Source organism: Protopterus annectens, chromosome 2.part1 (genome assembly GCF_019279795.1).
Source record: "Protopterus annectens isolate FY-2018-M chromosome 2.part1, PAN1.0, whole genome shotgun sequence".
Taxonomy (NCBI): domain Eukaryota; kingdom Metazoa; phylum Chordata; order Ceratodontiformes; family Protopteridae; genus Protopterus; species Protopterus annectens.
Window position 1 is genome coordinate 1,358,689,154 of NC_056729.1, and position 25,641 is coordinate 1,358,714,794.

At 38.7% G+C, this 25,641-nt stretch overlaps 1 pseudogene; it reads left to right on the plus strand.

Annotated features, from left to right (window-relative positions):
• Positions 1-233: 233 nt before the first annotated feature.
• The window catches only part of LOC122794973, a 191,714-nt pseudogene continuing 166,306 nt past the window's right edge, over positions 234-25,641 (plus strand).

Consider the following 25,641-nt stretch of genomic DNA (forward strand, 5'->3'; position numbering starts at 1 on the left):
ATGAATTCACGTTGTACCTCAATAGTAGAAATGAATATTTAAGGTTTACTACCAACATGAATAGACAGAGTATAGCATATTTGGACACTAAAATAACTATAGAGAATAACAAATTTAAGTCCAACCTTTACAGAAAGGATACTTTTAGTAATGATTATCTTGAGTACAATAGTTGCCACCCCCAGTATCAGAAGAAAAGTATTATTAAAGGTCAATGCATTAGGGCGGCTAGGATGACATCTAGGTTTGAGGACGTTATAGTTGAACTGAATCATATAGCCACCATGTTCCTTGACAGAGGTTATCCTGCCAGGATGGTATCTGATACAGTAAAATATGTCAAACAAGAGTGGGGAAAAAATATAAGCCTATTTTGGGTAATATAGAAGGAGTAGGAGAAAGGACTAAAGTGAACACTACATACAAGAGAGCTTGTGTCATACAATATGCACCTGAGGTGAGTAAATTTAAAGACATAATAACAAAAAACTGGAACATAATAGAAACTGAAGAAGATATTAGTAAAATATTGGGTTCCAGACCTTCATTTGTTTATAGGAATGGACAAAACTTGAAAAGCAGGCTTAAAACTATGATAGGTGATAACCATAAGATAATGGGCAGGACTACTAAGTGTGGATCCTGCAATCAGTGTCAGTATATTATGGAGGCTGATAGTGTCACATTGAATAACGTTCAGAAAACAAAAGTTAGGTTCATTAAAGGGAATTGTAGAACTAAGAACGTTGTATATATAGCTCTGTGTTCAACATGCCCATGTTATTATGTGGGGATGACATCTAGGTTGTTAAAAAACAGAATATATGAGCACTATTATAGAATAAGGAAGCAGGATGAAAATAATGCCTTATGGAGACACTGTATGGCAAGCACAAAGTGTAGGAAGTTCAAGTTTGCAATTTTAGAACAAGTTAAAGTCAACCCCAGGGGAGGGAATACAAAAGATAAATTATTAGAAAAAGAAACTAGGTGGCAAATTAAGTTGAACGCCTCAGTCTACCCGGGGTTAAATGAATATATTTCCATTAAAACTATTTTATGAGTGGACAAGTTAATATATGATGATATTAGTGTGACAGGAATATATACACATATATCTCTTACCCTAGTAAACACAGTAAGTTAAGAAGATTGATAATAGGTATAGTACATGAAATTAGGACAGTTTTTAACAAAAAGTTTTTAAAAAGTATTTATTATTAATTTTAACAGTTTAGTTTTTAAACAATAGATATAAGTATAGATAGGCATATATAGGGAATTCAGCACTGTGCACTTTAAGGAATTAATGAGCTAATGAAATTGTTCTTTATCACATGATTTTAATGAGTTGGTAATTGTTTTAATGATGAAGTATATATAAATGAGATTTATTTAATGAAAGATGGTTCTGAAGAAATCTACGGTGTTAGATGAAAGCGCTTAACCATATGTTTTATTTTTTGTGAAAACGGAGTGAATTAAAGTGAACTTTTTATTATATTACGTGCCAGTGCTGTGCTTATACTGTGACTTGATATAGCCTCACCGAGGCTTGTTTAATTATTTAGTTGCCAGTCCAGTACTACTTATATATTTATTTGTGCATGCTTGTTAAGTGGTAAAGTCCAAATGAACATAGCCCATTTGAAGCCTAGAGAGGAAAACTTCACTAATTTATATAATGCTACAAGGACATCAAGTACAAATATATACAACAAACTAAACATTTGCAAGCTAAATAGCATAACACAATCAAAGTTTCAAATACAGTTATTTTCTGTTTTCTTTGCATAATTTAACAACAATCAGTAAGGGACCTGCTTAAACAGATTAGGCTACAGAGTTTGCAAATGGAAATAAACATTGTAGTGCTACCCTCTTGAGTGGTTATCGTACAGAGATAGCTGTAATAGTAAATGATAGCTTTAGAAGAAAAATAACATTTACCTTTAGACACCTAGTCTTGCCAGGATTAGGTAAATTGACCACACTCTGCCAGAACTGTTTTCTCACTGTAAATAGTGTTACAAATTGAAGTGGGTTTTCTTGCTTTCATATAGCAGTGCTTTAACCTTGTTCTTATGTCTTCTGAACTTCTAGAAATCCTTAGTGGATTTGTTCTGATAATACTGTCCCTGTATTTTGTCTCATTGAGCATTTTATGTCCTTGACTTCCAAGATAATTCAAGGAAGTTACTTAGATTTTGCCACTTACACTTAAAGGAAGGACTACAAAACTGAGATTGGTGAGGAAAGCATTGTTAAATAATTGCATAGCTGCATCAAAATTAAGGGAAGTGTAGTTCTCACCAGTTAACATGTTTAAGTGTGAGTATGACTATCAATGCATGGCTGCTGCAGTGCTTATCAAGTGCAACCTGCATGAAATTGTTACCAGCCAAGCAGAACTTGAAGAACTTCAGTTCAGTGATTGCTGACTTCCATAGGCAATCCGTGTTTGTACAAGACTTACTATCAGTTAACATTTATTTATTTTTTTATTTGCTTACTTGTGTATTTTATTTTTTAGCAGATATGTGAACCAGACTACTTAGGTCCCTTTTAACTCATGACCTAGTTCGTAGGCTCATAGGTTCATAGAATGTTACTAGGCTAACAGAACTAGAGCCCTTACAAGCCTAGCCATATTTATCCCGAGTTGACCCAATTGTCAATGGTTAGGTGAGTGAAGTTCGCAGAGGTAAAGGTCTATGGTAGTTAATGCCAACTTCCTCTGTCTAGGAGGGACATGGGTGCCACCACAGGAGTGAATTTGTGGTCACCCATCCATTGACCTAGGTTGCATGTGAAGAGGGTCAGCAAGGGACTCTGTTTCACATGAGCTGGAAGCTTGTTCCAGAGAAGTGGCAGTCTCTGGGAGATGTATCTAACTCTCCAGCATGACCTGTTCATGTCAGAGGCTAGGTTATGATTCCCAGAGTGAGTGACCCTCATGCAGTTTGATTTACAAATGTGTAACATTTCCATCAGGGCTGGGTCAGAGACTGCCCTGTAAGCTAGGCACAGGTCACCCCTTAGCAACCTGTAGAAGACAGAATACAGTGACAGGGCTTTCAGTCTTTCTGTGTAAGACTTGTTTTGTGTACCCTGTAATTTCTTGGTGAGAAATCTCTGTGGTCTCTCCAATTGTTGCAGGTGTCTGGTGAGGTACATACAAAAGGGAGCATTGCACTCAATTATTGGTCTGATGAGCGCTGAATATAATGGAATCATAACATCCTTAGATCTAGATGTGATGCCTTTACTTATAAGATGTGTCACATAGAAGGATTATTTCTTTACTACTGTGGATACATGATAGTTACAGTTCAGTTTGCTATCAACCTGAGCACCTAGATCATGTACCACTTGGTCTGCTTTTAGGGAGGTGCTGTCTATAATGTAATTACCAGGGATGTCAGCTTTCCCAAAGGGAATAATAATGCATTTTCTTTTGCATTTAGCTTTAATCTGTGGCTTTGACACCAGTCATTTGTCTTCATTAACCCTGCTTGCAATATATTAATATCACTGGGAGACTCAATGATTGCTCCTAATTTGCAATAGTCAGTGAACTTGGTCAGCCACAGGCTGTCTAAGTTTGCCTGGACTTAATAAGCACAAACTATTAAAACAAAAAACAGATGGTGAAGCATTGAACTAAAAGGAAACCAATTTATTTAGCAGTTCCATCCACTTAATACACAGAACTTCTTCAAAATAAAATACCACATCCCTCTACAAACCTATATACATACAAAACAGCCTTAATGAGCACCCAATTAAAACACATTGTTGATTATTAAAGCAACAGTCCATCTCCCTACTCACATATACACACATATAGACAATTAGCAAACATAATATAAAAACTCTACTTATACAGATGCATATTAAAAACATAATTAATAAAAACAATACATTTAAATATACATAGCAGCCTTTAATTTTAATACACTAGATATATAAATATATTAATTTATACCCGGAAAGCAGTTGGCTCTAGTTTTTAATTGCCATTTACATTCCAAAAATTCTAGGAAGTCCTCCACTGGACCTCTTCTCTGGCCCAAGTCTGCCCTATTGATAACACAGAATCTGAACCTATGTCCAGCATTCTGTGCCAGGTGTTTATATAAAGCATTTCTTTCATCTTTCTTTGTAATATCATAATTATGTTGGTAAACTCTTTTCCACAAACTTAACTTATTTTTACCTATATAGAATGTGGGACAACATAAACACTGGGCTAAATATACCGCCATTTTGCTCCTACAATAATGTCTACAATGAAGTTCAATTGTCCCATATCCTTCCACTACCACTTCTGAACATTCAAGGATATAGGAACACTGGGAGCAGTGGCCACACTTCACCTTTTTACCAGGCCCTTCTACTTTCAAAGGCCTCTCAAGTAGTGCCTTAAAACACACATCCTTCCTGTAAACCAACAACATTTTTTCACCAACATGGTTCACATATTCTGGATCCATCCCCAAAACTTTCCAATTAGATTCCACTATTGCCCTAAGCTCATAAAAATTGGCATTAAATGTAGCAACCATAGACCTATTAAATGGCATATATTGATCTTGTACATTCCTTGAAACTAATGGGGTACCACCACCTGTACCTAAAAGAGTGACAAAATGTCCTACTTCTCTTTTTACCCTCACCTCATTAAAGATGTTTAATAAAATAATTCTCAGGGTATCCTCTCACTTTAAACATATTAAGCAATTTATCATGCTCTTTATTACATTCCTCTTCTCCAGTAATCATCCTAGCCAACCTCACACATTATCCTTTCACTAAGGCTTTCTTCTGGTGGCTAGGATGCATGCTATCAAAATGGAGAAAAGTATTTGACTAGGTTGGTTTACGATAAATTGTAGATTCAAAACAATTATTTGACCTATTAATTCAAATAGTAAGGTCTAGAAAATTAACTGAATTACCTTGTATATCCATAGTAAACTTAAGAAAATCTTTAGTGGAATGTAGATAGTCATAAAATTAATTTAACCTCTACTCACTGTCCTTCCCAAAGAATATCATATCATCAAGATATCTTCCATACAGTACCCAAGAATCTTTAAACACAGAATTAACTATATAGTTTAGTTTTAATTAAAAACTAGAGGCAACTGCTTTCCCAGTATAAATGAATATATTTCTATATCTAGTGCATTAAAATTGAAGGCTGCTATGTATATTTGAACTTATTATTTGTATTAATTATGTTTTTAATATGTATCTGTATAAGTAGAGTTTTTATACTATGTTTGCTAATTGTGTATATGTGTGTATGTGAGTAGGGAGATGGACTGTTGGTTTAATAATTAATGATGTGTTTTAATTGGGTGCTCATTAAGGCTGTTTTGTATGTATATAAGTTTATAGAGGATTGTGGTATTTTATTCTGAAAAGGTCCTGTGTTTTAAATGGATGAAAGCACTAAATAAACTGGTTTCCTTTTGGTTCATTCCTTCACCATCCATTTTTTGTGTTTTTAATAGTTTTTTCCTGGACGTCTGAGAAATAAATTCTGAACAGTAAGGGGCCCAGCACAGAACTCTGTGTTGTTAGTGGTGAAGACACCCACTTTTACAGTATGAATCCTGTTGTTGAGCCATTTAGCTTCCCATCTGGTAATGTAGGGGTTAATTCCCAATTGGGAGAGTTTCTATTTAATACCTGAGAGGAGGACTGTATCAAATGAGTTGGCTAGGTCAAGATAGGTGGCATGTAATGTCTTTCCCTCATCCAGGGCCTTGGTGACTTTCTCAAAGAAGTCAGCCATAGTTAACATGCATGATCTGCCTTTAACGAATCTGAACTGGGTTGGGTCCAGAGTTTGGAGATTACCTATGTCATTGTTAATAAGGTCCATAATGATGTTTTCCATGGCCTTGCAGATAAGGCTAGTGAAGCTTATGGGCCTATAATTCCCAGTGTCGGTTGACTGCCCCCCTTTGTGCAGAGGGATTACTGTTGCTGTCCTCCATTCTGCCGGAACATAGCCAGTTTGCAGGCTTTGGTTAAACAGGGATCCAAGTGGTTCTGCTAGATCATGTTTTAAGTTGTATAAAAGGCAATCCCATTGATGCTGTGTTTTTGGCCTTGAAGAGCACTGAGATGACCTGCTCTCTTTGGATTATAGAATGAGGAATGGTGGCAGGTATATTTTGGGGAATGACTGGTTGGGACAGGGGGTGAAGTTTGCTCCAAATCTGTCAGCTAGCAGCTTGGCGCCATCCACAACCAGTTCAGCACATAGTTAGGTATTCCATTTTAGAATTTGAATGTACTTACAGAATGCATTTAGATTATCCTTAGATAGGGGGGCTATTTTTACATTGCAATTAGCTTTGGAGGACTTGACAAGATTTCTGATTTGTTTGTTTATGCTACAGAGGGATTTGTTCTTCTGCTGAGCCAGTTCTCTCTGTGACATCCCTGCTCTGGGTCAGTAATCAAGGATCCTCAATCCTCACCACTGACACTGGTGAGGGACATTCACTTTGAACAAAAATAAATACACACAGTACTTCCAGATGCAGCTCTCTGCACCAAGCACAATTTACCTTAAGAGCAGACAGAGAACACAATCAGTCCTGGGGCTGGGTTTCCCTCTCTCTCCCCAGGCCCCACTGACACAGCTGTAGAGCTGAGTCTTCAGCTACGTTTTCTAAGCCAAATCCTCCACCACTTTCTCTGTGAAACCAGTGGTGTGTGTCCAAATAGCTGACACACACACTCTTTGAGATTTGATCTTCACACACACACACACACACACACACACACACACACACACACACACACACACACACACACACACAGACTATAAGGTAGGTACTGCCACGATAAAACTCCAAAGCTAGCTACTCAAGGCTAATTATACTGAGTACTATTAATACTAATAGAAATGGTAGAGTTTGACCAATGCAGCAAGGCTTTCAGGAGTGGCCACAGTGTCACCAAATAAATATAAGCACTCTAAAAGGTTAAAATATTCTCTAAAAGACCAGCAACAATGAAACATTTAAATATATTTACTAATAAATAATAAAAGAACACGAAAATACTAAATATATAATTACCAATAAACACCAGAGTTTCAGATGCAGGAACTATTAAAAATAATTCTGACGGAAAGATTCAGACAGATACAATAACAGAACAACAGAAACAATACTTAACTAATTTCACTATATTTTCCTGACTGATCTAAATAATTACTATCCTTAGTTCACTTACTAGAGCAAGGCAAGATGAAGTGGGTGAGTGTTCCTTCTATGTTAGGTTTCAAAAACAGACTGTGCTGAGACTTCTGTCTTATCTAGTATTAAAACATAATTTCAGTGCTGGATTACAGAATGACATCACATACATCTGGTCATCTGATTCTGGTTCCCACACTACCCCCCTTTACTAGAAACTGAACCAGAATCTAGCACATATGTGTCATAATACACGCACAGAGCTTTGCTAAGATGTATTTTAGCATTTGTAAGCTATAAAACCATTTCAAAAATGTCCACCCTTCCAGGGTAGCAATTAGTTCACCCCTAAGGACAATACAGTAGTATTCCTAGTCCCGGATTTCACAGACATTTTTCTCTGGCTGCAATCAGAACTGTAAGATACAATCTTTATGGCCTAAACCAGGCAATTAATTTCAGACTATTTTTCAAAGTTAGCTGGACTGAGATTAACCTGTTCTCTTCCAGTATCGTCTGTTACAATATATTCATTTCAACAGTTACCATACAGTCTGACATACAGGTGCATTTCTTTTCTGTCCAGCCAGACCCACTGTTGGTACATTTTCTAACACAAGCAACTTTACAAATACATTTTCAAGCGTCTATATTAGATCACCAAATGCTTAAAAAAGCGAATGGTGATTAATCGACCCTATGTAAGTGAAAGCTTAGAACTTCAAACCGTCAGAACAGCGATTTTTTTCCTAGGGGAAAATAATCGTTGTTCTGACAAAAAAAAAACAACAACAAAAAAAAAAACACACTTTACACATTACATTAAGTGGGGGGCTTAGCCCCCCACAACCCCTGATGTGGGGTGCTGTACCCCCAATACCCCCTACTTAAATATGCCAACTCCCAGACCTCATTACAGTGCCAAAAATGGCAAAGTAATGAAGCGGCCAAGCAAATTCTTTCCCAGGGAAAGAATTTACTCAAAAGCCGCTTTGATATTTTGCCATTTCAGGCTTTTCATTTCGACCAAGACGCATTTGAAAGAATGCGTCTTCGGTCTTCTAATAGGGAACCTATTTTCAACATAAGCACCTATACAAATCAGTTTGATACACAAATGACATATAATTCTCCACAAAACCCCAGCTATATGTGGTAGCATATGTTACACATCCACTGCCCTACTTTTTCTGGCATAGCTGACACTACCTAACATCGTCACACTGTCTTGTTCTTGGACACTAGTTTCTTTCTCCTGTTGTATAGCCTGTTTATACTAGCAGTCCACCGGGGTGACTTGTTTTTTTTTTTTGGCTAGAACTGGTTTTAATCAGGTCAGGTACAGCTGATTCTTACACAAAAATAAATACATAAATAAAAAAATAAATAAATTAAATAAGAATAGAGGCGCTAAATACAACTACAAATACAAAATGCAGTATTTTGGAATGAGGTAAAAGGAGCAATAATGGACAAAAGATGACACAGCTATAAACATCATCGTACCTTTTACTGCCTAAAACAATATGTACTGTGTGGTATGCAGATCTTGCAGTTTATTATTAGCAGCTGAGAATTTTATGTAATAAATCCAGAGCATGCACATTCAATTTGCTTCTGTATATGTAATTTAATTTGTTTGATGAAGGAGAAAATGTAAGAAGCTGTTGGAGAGTATTAGGAATACAGTTTTAAATAGGGTTCAGATGATATAAAAGAAGATATAAAGAGTGTGATGTGAAGCACAAGATCAATGGAAGATGAAGATTGGTTCTCAGAAGGCCTTGCAATGGTCCATGTGAATGAGCCAATACAATACAATGGCATGCCCACCAAAAAAGTATATCTTTGATTCATTGTGAGCCATCCAGCTTGCCTAAGTGCAAGACAATGGTGAAGCTTCCTTTTTGCTCCAGTGATAAAGCATCACATGTAATTTTATAATGTTTGGAGTTTAATTATGTTTACACCAGTACTGGAGCCAAAGATGAGTAGGGAGTACTCAAGGGTATGTAGCAATACACTTTTGTCAAATACAAGCCTGCCCTGTTTGGTTAGATGGTTGTTAATATCATTGCATACATAAAACATTGAAGTAATTGTATTTCCCACATTGTGGGCTTGACTGAAAAAAGTAAGTCCTTTTCTACCTTCTCTGCTACAGGCCAATATCCCCCTTACTCAAGGTGATGTATGAGTGGCATTTGTATCTTTAGACTGTTAAGCACACTCTCAACTCCCCACCCTCAGTGAACTAATGCTCTTGGCTCCCAGATAAGCTCCTTACAGGCAATAAGACTGCTGTGCCACTTTTACTGCTCACATCTTCTGGATGCTTGAATCTTCTTCTGGACCCTGTTTCGCTGTACAATTGATGTTAGGTACCCTCTCACCCCTCCCAGTGCACTGTGGCTCTTGGCTCCCAGATAAGCTCCTTACAAGCAGTAAGATCTCTGTGCCACTTTTACTGTTCACATCTTCTGGAAGCTTGACTCTTCTTCTTGACCCTGCTTCCCTGAACAATTAATGTATGTGCCTGTGAATTTAAAGTTTACTAAATTGAAACATATCTATCTCACTGTCCTTGTACATCACCTACACCTTTCTCCACTAGCTGTTATCCTTATCTCCACACAGAGTATCACTCCACACTGTCTTCCTAACGTACGTATACTATACTGTCCTATCTACCCTCATTTCTCTTACTTTTTGGCCCTCTCCTAATTCTTTCTCTCTCCCTCCTCTAGCACTCTTTCCCTCTCTCTCAATCTTTCCCTTTACTGGTACTATCATTATCTACTCTTCACTATTTCTCTCCCTCCTCTAGCACTTTTTTCCTCTCTCCCCATCTTTCCCTTTGCTGGTACTATCACTACCTACTTTTCGGTATTTCTTGTGTACCCTGAAAACCAACTTAATTTCTTCTCCTCCCACTTCTTTACCCACCCTAACACCTTAACTGGCATTCTTTACCTACAATTTCTCCACCATTAGCCTTCTTCTCTACACTGCTTTCATCTCCATAATTTCATTTCTTTTACTTACTTTGCTGATTGTTTTTCTTTTTTCTTCGAGGCTGAACAGGGAAAGGACCTGTCTGCTCCTTTCACCCTTCCCTACGCTTCAGTTCTTTCCATTTCCTCTACCCTACCCCCATTCCCACCCACCCCTGCTTCCACTACATTTATACTCTTCTAACCACTCCCCTCTCCACACTCAACCTATCACTTTCCTATTGTCTCTAATCTCTCCCTCTCCACTCTCAACCACTCTATACTCTTCTTATCTCTCCCCTCTCTACACTGTACCAATCTCCTTTCTACTGTCTCTAATCCACTCTCCCTCCACACTCAACCAGTCTCCCTCCTTTTGTCTCTCCAAATCTCTTACTTTGATCTCACTTTATTACTTCCTTTCCCCACTTCCTCATATCAGAAATGTCTCCCATTAGATATCAAGCTTTATCCCTTATTCCTTTTTCCTTACTCTTTATAATTCTAGTCAAGGCCACAGAACTAAACCCTCTTGCTCTGCCTCCTAAATCATACTCTTCCCACTGCTTTCCATGCACTCCACTTAATGCTTACTCAGACATTAGGCCTAGCCTTTACCACCCATGTCCTATTCTGTATGCGAAAATACACCTATTCTCTTCAAACTACACCTTACTTCACTCACATAATTCCCTCTTCCATTCCCTTCACTACATTATCTCTAAACCGCCTAACCTCATTCATCATTCTTCTCATATCTTTTCCATTCTTACCTGCTCAGGTGACATACACTCCAATCCAGGACCCTCTAACTCTTACAACCTCACAAACTCTAACTTCTCCAAATGCCTTAAATCACTTCACATAACTACTCTCAATTTCCAAAGCATCTGTAATAAAACTTCAGAGCTGCATGTCTGATTTTTCCAAAATTAAACTGAAATCCTAGCAGCCATGGAAACATGGTTAAAACCCTCCATTCAAGATTCAGAGCTTCTTCCACCAAATTTTAGCATTCTTAGAGGATTTCAACAAAAGAAAAAAGGAGGTGGTATGGCCCTCATCTATCCCAACTCCCTCAGTATTACTCCATACAAAGACCATATTCCTCAGTTCCAAAATTGTGATATATTGATCTCTTTTCTTGAAATTAATCACTCAAAAAGACTATGTATCATACTCCTATATATCCCTCCTGGAAATAATATTCCAGCTCTTGAAAGCATTTTATCTTGGCTTTCCTTCACTATAAAAAAATGAAACAATTATCCTTGGGGACATGAATATTGATTAGTCCTCTAGCTCTTCCAATCAGTCTTTCACTAGCATAAACCTATTTCACTTCACCCAACTTATTACTACTGCTACAAGGTACAACAACAAAATTAATGAGGGATCCATCCTAGACCGGATTTGAGTCTCAGATCCTTCTAAATTTCTAACATCTGGTACTATGTCCAACTCTATTAGTGACCATCTCCCTGCCTCCCTGCTATCTGAGCATGTTCAGGCATCCCAAAAAAAACATAATATTAAATTAGTCCAAAACCTTTCTAAATTTGACCCCATCACCTTCAACATAATCCTGAAAATCATTAACTGGAATATCCTTAAGACTCTCCCCCTGGATGACCCTTTGTTGTACTTTAATACTTCCTTTCAAAAAAATTAGATAGTCTAGCCCCTTCAATAACTAGAAGAACCAAAACTAGTAATGTCCCCTGGCTAACTAAAGCTACCAAATAAATTATGACTGACAGGGACAAAGCATGGGAAGCTTGGCTGAAATCTAAAAATATATCCGATCTATTTCTTTATAGACAGCTCCGTAACCAAGCTAAGAAACTTATCTCTAAAGACAAGCAGCACTACTTCTGGAACCAGAAGATTAGTATAAAAAATAATCCTAAAGCTTTCTGATCTTCTATCAACAATTTACTTAACCCTGGCACTAAATCCAACCCCTGCACACAGCTCGATAAACCACCAGAACAAATTGCAAGTATCTTTAATTCTCACTTTATTGACACTATTGCCAGTATTACCTCAACCTTTTCCCATCCTCTCCCCAACACCAACACTTCTTCTTCACCATCCTCTACTCTCCACCCCTCTCTATCCACTGACACTCTCCTTCCAAATGGCATACATCTGACTCCTCCACCACTTTTTACGCTCTGTCCTATACCTACCTTCCAGATCAAAAAACTCATTCTAAAACTTAAGCCCTGCTCCAACTCCACTGACAATATCTCTGCCAAATTCCTCAGACTTGCAGCAGACTCAGTTGCCTACCCCGTTAGTATTCTGATTAATAGATCCACACAGGAATCATACGTCCCTGGCCTCTGGAAAAAAGCTATAATATTACCACTTCATAAAGGTGGTCCCTCAGCCAACATCTCCAACTTCTGACCCATAGCCTTACTCTCTCCTATCTCAAAAATCTAGAAAAGTGTGTTCCAAATCAACTTTTGGACTACCTTCTAAAATATAATCTTTTCTCCCCTACTCAGCATGGTTTCCATCCTGGACATAGCACATCCACTGCATTAATCTCATTCTTAGAAATTGTGAACAAAGCACAAGACTCTGATAATGTTGTATCAGCCCTTTTCTTGGACTTATCAAAAACATTTAATACCATCTCTCACTCAGCTGGTTCAAAAGTTACCTCTCTAATAGACAGCATGCTGTTAAATGGCAGAACTTAATTTCCCCTTACATTTATAACCCCAGTGGTGCTCCCCAGGTTTCAGTTTTAAGCCCTCTTTTGTTTAACATTTTTATTAATAATCTCCACCTAGCTATTCAGCAGGCCTCCCAGTATGCAGGTGAATCCACAATAGTTTGCTCTGCCCACAACTAAAACACTCTAAAGCAAATCACCCAAGCTGCATTTACTACAGTAAAAATCTGGCTTCACAATAATCACCTCTCTTTAAATCCTAAAAAAAACAAATTTATGATCTTCACTCCTAAGAGAAATGTACCCTTTAATATAGCTGACTTCAAAATTATTTCCCTTAACTCTACTAAAATTGAGTTAGTTACCCATTCTAAGCTATCAGGGGTAATTAAAGATGAAAATCTTAATTTCACCCATCACATTCAAAATAACAAAACCCACAAACAATTGGGGCTACTATATAGACATAACAAATTCCTCTCCCTCCTTTCTAAACAAGCATTAGCTCTATCATGCCTTCTACCTTCACTGACTTATGGTGCTCCCTTATTAACTAATCTGTAGACTTTCTTAATGACAAAATTAGAAACATGCTACAATATGATTACTAAATTTGCTACAAATAGTCACCACTCCACTCATCATTGTATTGCCCTAAAACAACTACAATGACTTGGACTCCCATTACCTTCTCCTCCTCCAGCTCACAACCTCTCATAAATGTATACATAAACTTCAGGACTGTCAAGCACTCGGCTCCCTCTTTACCCTATACATTCCAGCTTGTCCTCTACCCTCTGAACACCAATACTTTCTCCAAGTACATAAACTCAAACTACCTGCAGGTCAATTCTTATACTCCTGGACAGTTTCAAAATTTTGGAATAATCTTCCAGCATCTGTACACCTTCAGCCTAGATTTACTTCAAAAGTGCACTGCACAGTCACTTCTCTTCCATGTGGATTTGTAATTGCTCAATTCCCTCCTCAGCCATTACCTAAACTCAATCTTTCCAGCTCATTTACTCACAAATTCCTTTCTTACTTTTAAACTCCCAAATAAATGCTTCATCTGACACCCTGTCTTCTCATCTCTTAACTCCTTCCTCCTCCCCCACCCTTCTTTCGCTAGTCTTCACTTTCCTTCTACTTTACCAAACTTCCTTCTCCTGTATTCTGTGACTGTCCACTAACTTTTATTAAACCTCACACACTTCCTTATATGACTTCCCCATGTCTTATTCCCTTCTTTGTCATCATAAACCCTTACCCTTATGCCTTCTCACTAACCTGTCCTTTCATGTTCCCACTTCTTGATCAAATAAAGATTCAATTGACATACTCTTTTACTTCTGAGTATAACAGCTTGTTATTCTCTACTGCCAAACACAACTGTTTTATGCTTTGTATGATGTACTATATTTCTTTATTGACTCATACTTTATAGTATGAAATTTTCTTTTTTGTTTTTCCAATAAGCTTATGTATCTTCTGTAATTTTATTCACTACTTTTATAGGCTCAAAGGTTGGTACTAGGCTATCGGCCCTAGGACCTGTACAAGCCTATCCATAACAATTCTCTGGATATTTCTTCCCATAATATTTACTTCCCTGGACCCCTGTCTATCAGGGTGACTGACATGATCCCCGGGGGGAATTTTCTATCTCCCATCCAATTGTCAATGTTCCTTTTGAAGTGGGCCAAGGAGGCACTCTGCTTGACATGTATGGGCAGTCTGTTCCAGAGTATGGGGAGTCTCTGGGTCAGGAACCTATCCCTCCAGCATGTTTTGTTCATTGTGATGACAAGGTTTAGATCCCTGGAGTGTGTGGCTCTGAGGGATTGGGATTTCTTTAAGTGGAGCATGTCCAACAGCTCAGGGTTTGACATGGGCTTGTATGTTAAGCAGAGATCGCCTCTGAGTAGACGATATGCCACAGAGTATAGCTGGAGTTTTTTTAGATGGTCAGCATAGGGCATCTGCTTTAGGCTTATGATTCTTTTAGTGAGGTATTTCTGCAGCCTTTCCAGCTGTTGCAGACGTCTTCTGAGGTACATACCAAATGGAGCATTGTACTCTATAATGGGTCTAATGAGGGATGAGTACAGTGGGACAATGACTTCCTTTTTTCTGGATGAAAAGCCCTTAGTGATGAGGTGTGTCACATAGAAGGATTTCCTGACTGTTGTGGCAATGTGGTTATCGAAGGTGAGATCACTGTCCACCTGTGTCCCTAAGACTCTCATCCCACTTTTGGTGTTTAGTGTATTGCCACCTATGTGGTAATTCATGGGTACATGTTTTTTCCCAAAAGGGATAACTATACATTTCTTGGCATTAAGCTTGAGCCCATGGCTCTGGCACCAAGCATCTGTTTCTGTAAGACCCTTTTGTAGAATATCCACATCATTTGGGGATTCAATAATGGCTCCCAGTTTGTAGTCATCTGCAAACTTTGTTAGTCAGAGTCCCTTAGTGTTGGCCTGTACTTCAGAGAAGTAGATGCCAAACAAGAGCGATCCCAGGACGGAACCCTGAGGTTCTCCTCTTGTCACTTGTCTGGAGCTGGATTTGTTGTCGGCTACTTTTGCAGTCTGAGTTCTGTCAGTAAGCCAGTTGGCAACCCATCGAGTGACATAGGGATTTATGCCCAGCTTAGTAAGTTTATCTGTGATTCCAGAGTGGAGGATAGTGTTGAAAGCCTTGGCAAGGTCCAGATAGGCTTTGTGGACCGTCTTACCCTTGTCCACAGCTCTGGAGACTGATTCGAAGAAGTCAGTCAGGTTCAGGAGACAAGATTGGCCCTTCACGAACCCAAACTGGGTGGGGTCCAGTGTTTGAAGGTTGCAAATATCTTTGTTTATAAGTTCCATGATAATGCATTCCATGCCCTTGCAGATCAGGCTTGTCAGACTAATGGAACGGTAGTTCCTGGGATCCAAGGTGGATCCCCCTTGTGGAGTGGGATAACTGCAGCTGTGCACCACTCAGTGGGCATGGAGTGTGAGGTGAGGCTATGATTAAACATGATACTTAGGTGAGGTGCCAGTTCATTTGGTAGTTCATGTAGTACACAGCCTGGGATGTCATCTGGTCCCATGGATGCTGTATTCTTAGCTTTGCAGGGTGTGGTTTCTACCTGTGTGGCATGATTACTGGAATTTGGCAATCTTTTGGTATTGAGATGGGCCCTTTAGGGGGTGAAGTTGGCACTAAATCGATCTGCCAGGATATTGGTAATATCCTTGGGATCAGTATATTTAATGCCATTCTATTGCAGCTCAGAGCAGATCTGAGCATTGCCATTTAGATTGTTGACATAACTATAGAATGCCAAGTGGTTGTCTTTGGAATCTTTGGCAATTTTATTTTCGTAACTAGCTTTGGAGAATTTTATGAGGGATCTCAGCTTCTTACTGAGGCTGGTAAGGGAGTTTTTTGCATCCTGGGATTTTCCTCTTTTCTGCAACAGTTTCTTCCTTCTGTTGTATAGTTTGTTTATGGCAGGGGACCACCAGATTGGCTTCCTTTTTTTGGAGGAGACCATCTTGGTTCTGTTTGGGATGGCACGATTCATGCACAAGTAGATTTGCTCGTACAGTGCCTTAGTGTAGGATTCAGCAGTCGAACTTTCAGATCCCGTCTGCATGGGTGTCATGAAGTTTGTCATTTCTGACTTGTGTAGCATGAAGTTGGCTTTAGAGATGTTTTTACGGAGGTTTCCTTACTGAGGGGTGGGGGTGGGATGTCAATGTCAAGGGTGATTTGCTTATGGTCAGACATGACCAATGAGGGGATGACCACTGGTGTGGAGTATGTATCGCCCATGTTGGTAATGACCAGGTCTAGGATATTGGAGCCCCTGGTGGAACAATGGATTAGTTGATCCAGGGCATTGGAATTTATGAATTCCAAGAACCATTGGGAAAAGGTGTTTGTATCTGCGTAGTTTTCCCATTAATGTCAGGGTAGTTGAAATCACCCAGTATTAGGGTGTTTGGTTGTATATTAATATTTTCCATCATGTTTAGAAAGGTGTAGTGAGAATCTTGGGGCATGGTGGGGATCTGTAGCAAGCTGCAGTTTGTACTGTAGTCTTACCTAGTGTTAGTTGCACCTGGAGAATTTCAGATATGTTGTGTTGAGCAACTAGCCTGGAGGTGTGAATATCCTTGGTGAATATGGACACTCCTCCACCTTTAGTGTTTCAGTATTGGTTTGGTGGCCAAAAAGTGTGGTAGAAGTTGTAGCCTGATATTGCAGGGGTACTCTCTGGAGCCTTGAACCAGGTCTCAGTTACTGCACAGATATCGATGTTCTCCATTTTTAGGAGTACCTCTAGAGAGTGCATTTTGAGGTTTAGACTTATAGCATTGAGTAGCATTACCTTCAGATTTTGCATGCTTGTATCTGTTATGGTGGTGGTGTTGTCCTTTGAACCTTACCTCAAAAAGGCACTATAGGGGTGGCAAGAGCTTTAACCATTCACCTGAATCCCAGGAGTGACAGGTGCAGACCATCTCTGGCAAAGCATCGTGGTTTGTCGATCATGTCTTCCCAGGCAGACAGATACTGGATCCCCTTTGAATGACACCAGAAGCTTAGCCAATTGTTGAAGTCAATCATTTTGTCCTTATACTGTGGTATCATTCTGGGTGAAGGCAGGATGCCACTCAGGGCTAGGGACATACCTGCCTGCTTGCCTGGGCCACATGATCTGAGAGATCTTCCATGTCTCTTTTCGTGTAGTCCAGGGTGGTACGTCTCAAGTCATTCACTCCATCATGGACAATGACAGTTGTATTTGTACTTGTTGTGGAGTGACTTGAGTGCATGTGTTATGTGGTGAATCCTGGCACCCGACAGGCAGCTGACTGTAATTTTCTCCTTGTTCAGCCTGGTGAGTGGGACATCAGTGTACCTGACTATAGAGTCACCTATGACTAAAGTGTTGGGTACATTGTCTTGCCTTAGGGGCTGTTGTTGGGTGGCACACTGGTGTTGTGAGCTATTTGTCACATTGGTTATGACTGGTGTTTTTTTTTACGTTTCAGCTTTGGAGGTCCTTGTTGCTTGGGCAGGTTAATGTTAAGGGCCTCTGCATATGTGGGTTTAGTGTTGCTATGTGTGGGTGTTGATGGTGTGGGTTTTGAAGGGCTATGTGTTGCTTGAGGTGTAGTGCAGGTGTTAACCTTCCCCTCTTGATTGTCTAGCACAATCTTGGCTGGAGAGAGCTTTGCTTCCAGTTTGGCTATGTAAGTGCATCTCTCACAGGTTGGAGAGGGCTGTCTGTGTACATGAGGCATTTGCTGCATTGTCCCAGTATGCCCAGATTCACCAGGTGGACAGGAGAAATCTCTGGAAGCTGACCCTTGGACATGCCTGTTTAGGTGCTTTTTTGTAAAGTACAAGAGCTGTTTTCCCTTACCTTTGCCAGGTACTTTGCAATTATAGGCTGTTTAGTGCCTACGATTAATTTCTCCTTATTGACAAGGAGAGTTGAGTGCTTGTATCAGTTTAAGGCTTCCTAGTGCTTTTCATCAGGTTCTAGAGCAAGTGCCAGTCACAGGGGTTCAGATTTTAGTGCTACTACTGAGAAACCAGCTAGTTCTAAGGGAAATTTTGAAGAGCAGACTTTCTGGCACCTGGAATAGTTTAACCATAGCCCCGCAGTGCTGCATGATGCAAAAAATGCACAAACACACGCATTTTTAAGCCAGAAAGTTGAAAGGGATAGAAATCAGCCCAAAAAGGCTAATAAAATTCCAATTTCAGAGCTGGAAACCACTCCTCTAGTGTTAGATAGGCAGTACAATGCTCACCACTCCCACTGGTAAGCAGTAGGACTTCCCTCCTCTACCACAGCAAGGTCTGAATAGCTCTGAACACAGAAAATAAAGTCCTGAGACCAGCAAAGCCTGGAATCTGTGCTATACTAGCTTGTAAAGTTGGGAAATGTGCAAACAAGATAGTAATTTTTTTTTGTTAAAACAGGCTAAACAATGCAATAATACAGTAAATAAACAAAGAAAAGGCTAAAACACTTGAGTGTGTAGTCCTAAACAGTAAATGCAATTAAAACTCTACAAAATTAGCAATGTAAAACTTTTTAAATGGAGCAAGGCAAGTAGACAACTGAAAAATGTTTTAAGATGCAGTAATACAGTAGAATAAGTAGCTTGTCTACATATACAGAGAAGTCTATATATACAGAAAAGCAGCTAAAACACGATTAAACAATTCAGATGCAGTGCAACCTAGAGCACTTTAGTTGTAGCAATATTAAGGCAAATACATTTTTAATAAATGCACTAAAATATACTCTATATTTCCAAAATGTTTGAGAAGCACAGTCAGAACACAAGGAGATTTAGGCAATTTTTTTTTTAAAGAAAGGGAGAAAGGAGGAACAGAAGGAAAGAAGCTAAGTGGGTTGGCCTTCTCAGATGTTCTCTCTGTATTAGGTAGAATGAGCTAATGACACTAGACTGGGAAGAGTATCCCATATCATATTTACAGTAGGGGTGGGCAACTGCAAAGCCACCAAGTATACAAGACACCAACAGGGAGGGTGGGGAACAATACTAAAGCTATTAGCCTACACTCTTTTAGACAGTAAACACTACAGAAATATTTATCACAGCAGTGAACCACAAAATGAAAGTTTTTAAACAGATAAAGGAGCAAGGAGACTGTACAGAATGCTTTTAACTGCAAACAAATCAGTTACCCTTACAAATTAGTTAATAGCAATAAAATACACTAAAAAGTGTGCAGCAGGCAATAAAAAGTGCTCTATATAAATTGCTAGAAGCAATAACCAGTATAAATAAGCCAAAAAAACTGGATACTTATTGTTATATATATCTCAGATCAGAGTTGTAGTCAATGCCCCTCCTCCACTCTGCTCAGTGTGTAAGATATGTCTTATGTAAAATATTTTTTTCTGTTTTTAAGATACTTCTTATGTAAAATATGCCCTAATTTTCTTATGTTTTGTATTCTTTAAGGCAATTTTCTTCCCGGACCGCCACTGAAAATGGGCTAGCCTGGCCCAGTGGGCCTTCCCAGTAGACACATGTCAATAAATAAATAAATAAATAAATAAACAAACAAATAAATAAATAAATAAGAGATAGACAAAAAGATATTCCAAGATATTTTAAGGCTTACACTAGTTTCAGAGGACAGCCCTCAGTGGCCAATTAGGTTCCAGTTGTCATTGCATGAGTTGATATGCTTAGGAGCTCTTGCAGTGGTTTGTTAAAATTATGTTTGAGCCTTTTGCTTTTGCAGACTCAATGCACTGAAGGCAAAGTAGAACTGCGTGATCTATAACTGTGTCACACGAGCTGCTAGATTTCCAGATAACAACATCATCTGCAAACAGAATTATTTTCCTTATCTTAAGGGACATGACTATGGAGCTGATAAAGATTTTAAATAGCAATGGTACAAGGATGATCCTTGTGGTACACTAGATAATAAAGGGTAGATAGAGGGGTCTGTGTTCTGGGTAGGACAATCTTAAACAGTCTGCTATGCAGACAATCAGAGAACCAAATTAATATAGGGGACTGAGGCTAAAAACAAGAGTTATTAAATCAGAAGAGAACAGTCTACATGATCAAAGCTTTTGGAGAAGTCAGTGAATATGGCTCCAGTGAAGTTCCCTGTATTCACTGTATGGAAGAATACATCAGTATGAAAAACGTTGCTGCAGAGGCACATTGTCTCTTCTTGAATATGTGTTTATGGCTAGATAGACGGCAATATGCTTCAAAAGGTTAGCCTGTGTTCATTTGAGACAAACAATCATGCTTCACTGATTTTTGAAGATCAAAAAGTATAACTCAAAAACCATGAAAACATCCACATAAAAAATATATATATGTAGAGGGGTCTACTTCACATGATTGAAAATTCAAAATACTGAATTTCATTTGACTGAGACCACAATACCTAATTTTGAAAATACTGAAAACTGATTTGACTAAATCTCATTATACTGAAAGCTTACAATGCTGAATTTCAAAATACTGAATTTTAAGCCATAGACAAGATGTGTTTCCCTTCACCTATGACTTCCTGTGATAAAAAAAATTACTGTAACTTAAAGTGCCGACTATCAGAATACTGATAGTAGCGTAGAAAGTAGTGTTGTATTTATAAATGTAGTTATGTCTCTTTACATTTTTATGGGAAGTATCTAAAGGAATATGGCGGATGTTTCATATGCACCCAGCAGTAGTGGTAGTGTGTACAGTACTGTATGGTAAGTAAATGGTATTTGCCTTTTTCCCAACTGTAGTACGATTCTGGAGTTAGTATATATAGTTGGGGGGGGGTGTGGGGGGTGTGGTGGGCATAGCCCCCCACCTAGTTTGGTTTTATATCTTCCGATTTCTGTTAAGAGGGTAAGTAAGTAGTTTTTAAGTTTTGGAAAGAGTTTATTGCTGGTGTTGTAAGTGTGCATGTCTATGGCCTAAAATTCAGTATTTTGAAATTTAACATTATAAGCTTTCAGTATAATGAAACTCAGTCAAATGGGTTTTCAGTATTTTGAAAATTAGGTATTGTGGTCTCAGTCAAATGAAATTCAGTATTTTGAGTTTTCAGTCATGTGAAATAGATCCATGCAGGGACATCTTCCATAGGGCGGCTTGGTCCTGCACTCTCTTCCAGCTTATACATATCAACAACAAGGTCACACTTCAGTGGAAAGAAGTGAAAAACACTGGGAGTGCACCTACCGCTCATACAATCCAAGTGACTGTGCTGAAATTTACTATGATTTAAAAAAAATGACAGAAAAGCTGCCCAGACAAAGATGCTGCAACAAAGTTGAGGTATGCTGCTTCAAATGTGATTTTATAGTGGAGAGACTGCAGTCTTCTCCAAGATCTTTGCAAGCAGAGATTGACTGATAGTAATCTAGGCTAGAGCTGGTACCATGCTTAGGACTGTAGATGATGTTTAGTTTCTTCAAGTCTGGAAACATACCACTTGAGAGGTGAGGGTTAATGACTTGCATTAGTGCAAGGTAAATAAAAATATCACAGGCCTTGATGCAAAGACACTTGCCTCCCCCATAGTGCCTTTTTTAGGCAATGTTAAAACAAAAAAATTCTGACATAAAGAAATCCACTGCAGACAAACTCAAGGTCATGCTGCTTAATGCTAGGAGCCTAAACAGTAAACCGCACTCCCTGGAAGCACTCCTCACTTTGGAAGGTGCTGATAGCACCCCGGCTGTACAAGGCTACAATGCCTTTCACATGTTCAGACCTCAAAAAGAGTGTGAAAGAACACAAGGGGAATTGTATTCATCTTCATTAAATCCAAATACACCTCGAGACTGGTAAAACATTATGACTCTCTTGAGCTACTCCAGGTCCAAATTACTATAGGCAAAATACCCTACCACATAATCACTAGTTACAGGTCCCCACCATGAAAGAGGAGAAGCACACCACCTACCCTGACTCGCTAGACCTGCTCAGTATACAGCCAAAGACCTTGGTCTAGGGAGATTTCAACTATCCTTCCTTTGATTGGGCAACTTACATGAGCACAAACACAATCACTCTGAGGTTCCTGGATTTTGTTAATTTAAATAACCTGGAAAGGTTGGTTTGACCCCCCACAAGAGGCTCAAATGTTCTAGAACTAATGCTCACCAACATGGGGGGGGGGGTCACTGCACTATGTCCTGTGTATTGTGCTCCCTGGTAAGATCAGATCATAAATCATTCTCATATGGAGTAAAGATCAGACCTGACACCCCGACAGGAGCAAAACAACTGAAAAATTTCTCCAAATTAGACTATAGCCTAATAAGTGATGATATAAAATGTTTCAAAGTGCCTGCTTAACACAGTCAACAATGACTCCTATGCAGAAGAGTACACAAATGCTCTATATAGCCACTTAAAAAAATGTATTGCTTTAACTGTATCCGACAGGACTAAAACGAGGTCCTCCAAAAAAAAAAAAAAAAAACAAGCCACCCTGGCGGACTGTAAGTATAAATAAGTTATATAACAAAAGAAAGAAACTGATATTTAAGAACAAGAGGGAACTTACTCAACAGAGGAAGAATACCCTCCACAACTTGAACAAGCAAATCAGATATCTTGTAAAGTCCTCTAAGGCTAGTTATGAGACTAAATTAGCACTGATAGCTAAAGACAACCATAAGGCATCTTTAGCTATGTCCAAAACCTAAAAGGGATGGCACCACTTGTAGATCAGAGTGTATAAAGTACCTTTAAGAAGCATTCCAGTCAGTGAGCATGTGCATATAAGTACTGAGCACGTGCAAGCAAGAGTGACAGTTTGAGTGAGCAGTCAGAGTGAGAGCATGTATGTGTGTAGGAGTCAGTCAGTTAGTTCATTTAAGTTTAATGCTCCAGTCATCCATCCTGATGTGTTTGTGTGTAATAAACTACTTAAATGAACACCCAAGCTTCATCTTCTTATTTAGATACACAAGATGAGTGACACGGTATCAGAATGAGATCCGAAGACAAAACCATGAGACACACAGTTAGTAATGAAGGAATATACAGGAGTATATCATCCAATGCTCAAATGACTTAAACAGGTCAGAAACAAATTTCTAGGTACTTAAACTCGCTTAAATGATTTTTTACGCAATGAATATAAAACAAAGTATTCAAATGTTCAAAACAAATTTCTAATTAAACAAAATGCCCAAAACTTCAACATATTGATAAAAATATTAAAAGTCCTTACAAAAACATTTGAAACAATATCCGAATCACATAAAATGTCTAAAGAAGGGAAAATGACCATATTTTTTTCACAATGTACTACCTTTTTGCATTAACTACAGCTATTTGAAGTATCAGAAGTGTGCAACGTGTTGGCACGTGTGTGTAGTATTACAGTACAGTTATTTCACAAAGTACAATCATTTCAAAGAGAATATTGTGCATTTGAATATTATTACAAGTTGCTAGTGTGTGTGAATGTTTGAACATAATTACAAGGGCTAAGTCTGCACTGAATTTCAAAGTAATTTGTTGGCATGGCAGAAGGCTTTCGCAGACCAAGTTCACTTGTGTTTGATAACAATATGGCAGAAAATTGGAGAGTGTTTGAGCAAGAGTATGATATTTTCATACAGGTTGCTTTTTCTGATAAAGACACATGTACAAAAACATTTATTCTGCTTAATTTAGCTGGTTCAGAAGACATTGAAAGAGAGTATTCATTTGTGTATGCACCTGCTGTGTTTGCAGGGGAGGGGGAAGACTGCCATATTGTGGCACAGGCTGAAACGCGGGAAGACGCTGAGCGCTTAAAATGTAAATTTAGAGAAATGTGTAACCCCAAAATGAATATTACAATGAAAAGACACATATTTTACACAAGAGATGAAAAACCTGGCAAAACTTTTGCAGCATATATAACCAACTTGAGAAATAAGGCTAAAATGTGCAGATTTGGTGATCTGAGAGATGAGTTGATAAAAGACAGCTTTGTGTGTGGTGTTAATAATGATGCAGTGAGAAATATTTTGCTTTGAGACAGTGATTTAACTTTGAATAAGGCCGTTGAGATTTGTCAAATATATGAGCTCACAGAAAAGCACACGAATATGCCTACAAATGAGAAAAGCATACATGTCTCTTCTTCCAGTGTTAATGTTGATAGTATGCAGCACAAGGTTAAAAGATACAGGCCTAAGGGCATGGCCACTTCAATAAAACCCAGCACAGCTACAGTAAGATCCAGGGCATGCTCAGTAAGGCAGTGGGATGACTTAGCAAAACCTGTAGCAAGCCTCATAGTCAACTGTCATAACTGTGGTGGAAACCATGAGCCCAAATGAGAAAAGTGCTTAGCATTTGGTCACCAGTGCCACAAATGTAAAAAGTGGAATCATTTCAAATGATTTTGTAAATCTAAAAGGGCACATTCTTTTATTAAAAGAGAGCATTCAAAGAGGCAAGTTGATCAATTAGAAAACTGCAACCCTACTTTTTATGTTGATGGTGTGCCTGTGCTTGGTGAAACAGTCAGTGCAGTAGATTTGTGGGCAAAAAATGAAGTATTTTTTACTGTTTGGATTAATGGGAGACCCACAGAGCTCAAAGTAGATACTGGTTCAATGTGCAATGTTATGTCAGCAGCAACATTTGCTAGAGTAAAAGCTGGAGGACAACTTGATCTGGCAAAGTGTGCGAAGCTTGTTGCTTATGGTGGTGAAGAAATTCAAACCGAAGGCTCAGTAGTGCTTCCATGTTACTCTGCTGGGAACAGCTATGGCTTGTAGTTTTACATAGTCAAGAGACGTGCATTCATTATTAGGCCTCAGAGACAGTTTGCAAATGGGACTGCTTTCATTTATTAAAGAATTCCACCATGTAAGCTTGAATGATAACAGCTCAAATTTCTCCCAAACCATTTTTCTGAGCATGCTGATATTTTTGAAGACAAACTAGGCAAGCTCCCAGTTGCGTACTCCATGAAGGTAGACCACGAGGTAAGCCCAGTCATCAGACCAACATGGAAAGTTCCAGTAGCTAAGCAGATCAGAGTCAAAGCTGAGCTAGACAGAATGGTGCAGCTAGGAGTAATTTGTCTAGTAGAAGAACCAACTGAATGGGTATCTTCCATGGTAGTGGCTCATAACAAAAGCTCATATGATATTAGAATATGTATTGATCCAAGAGATTTGAACAAAGCACTAAAACAACCT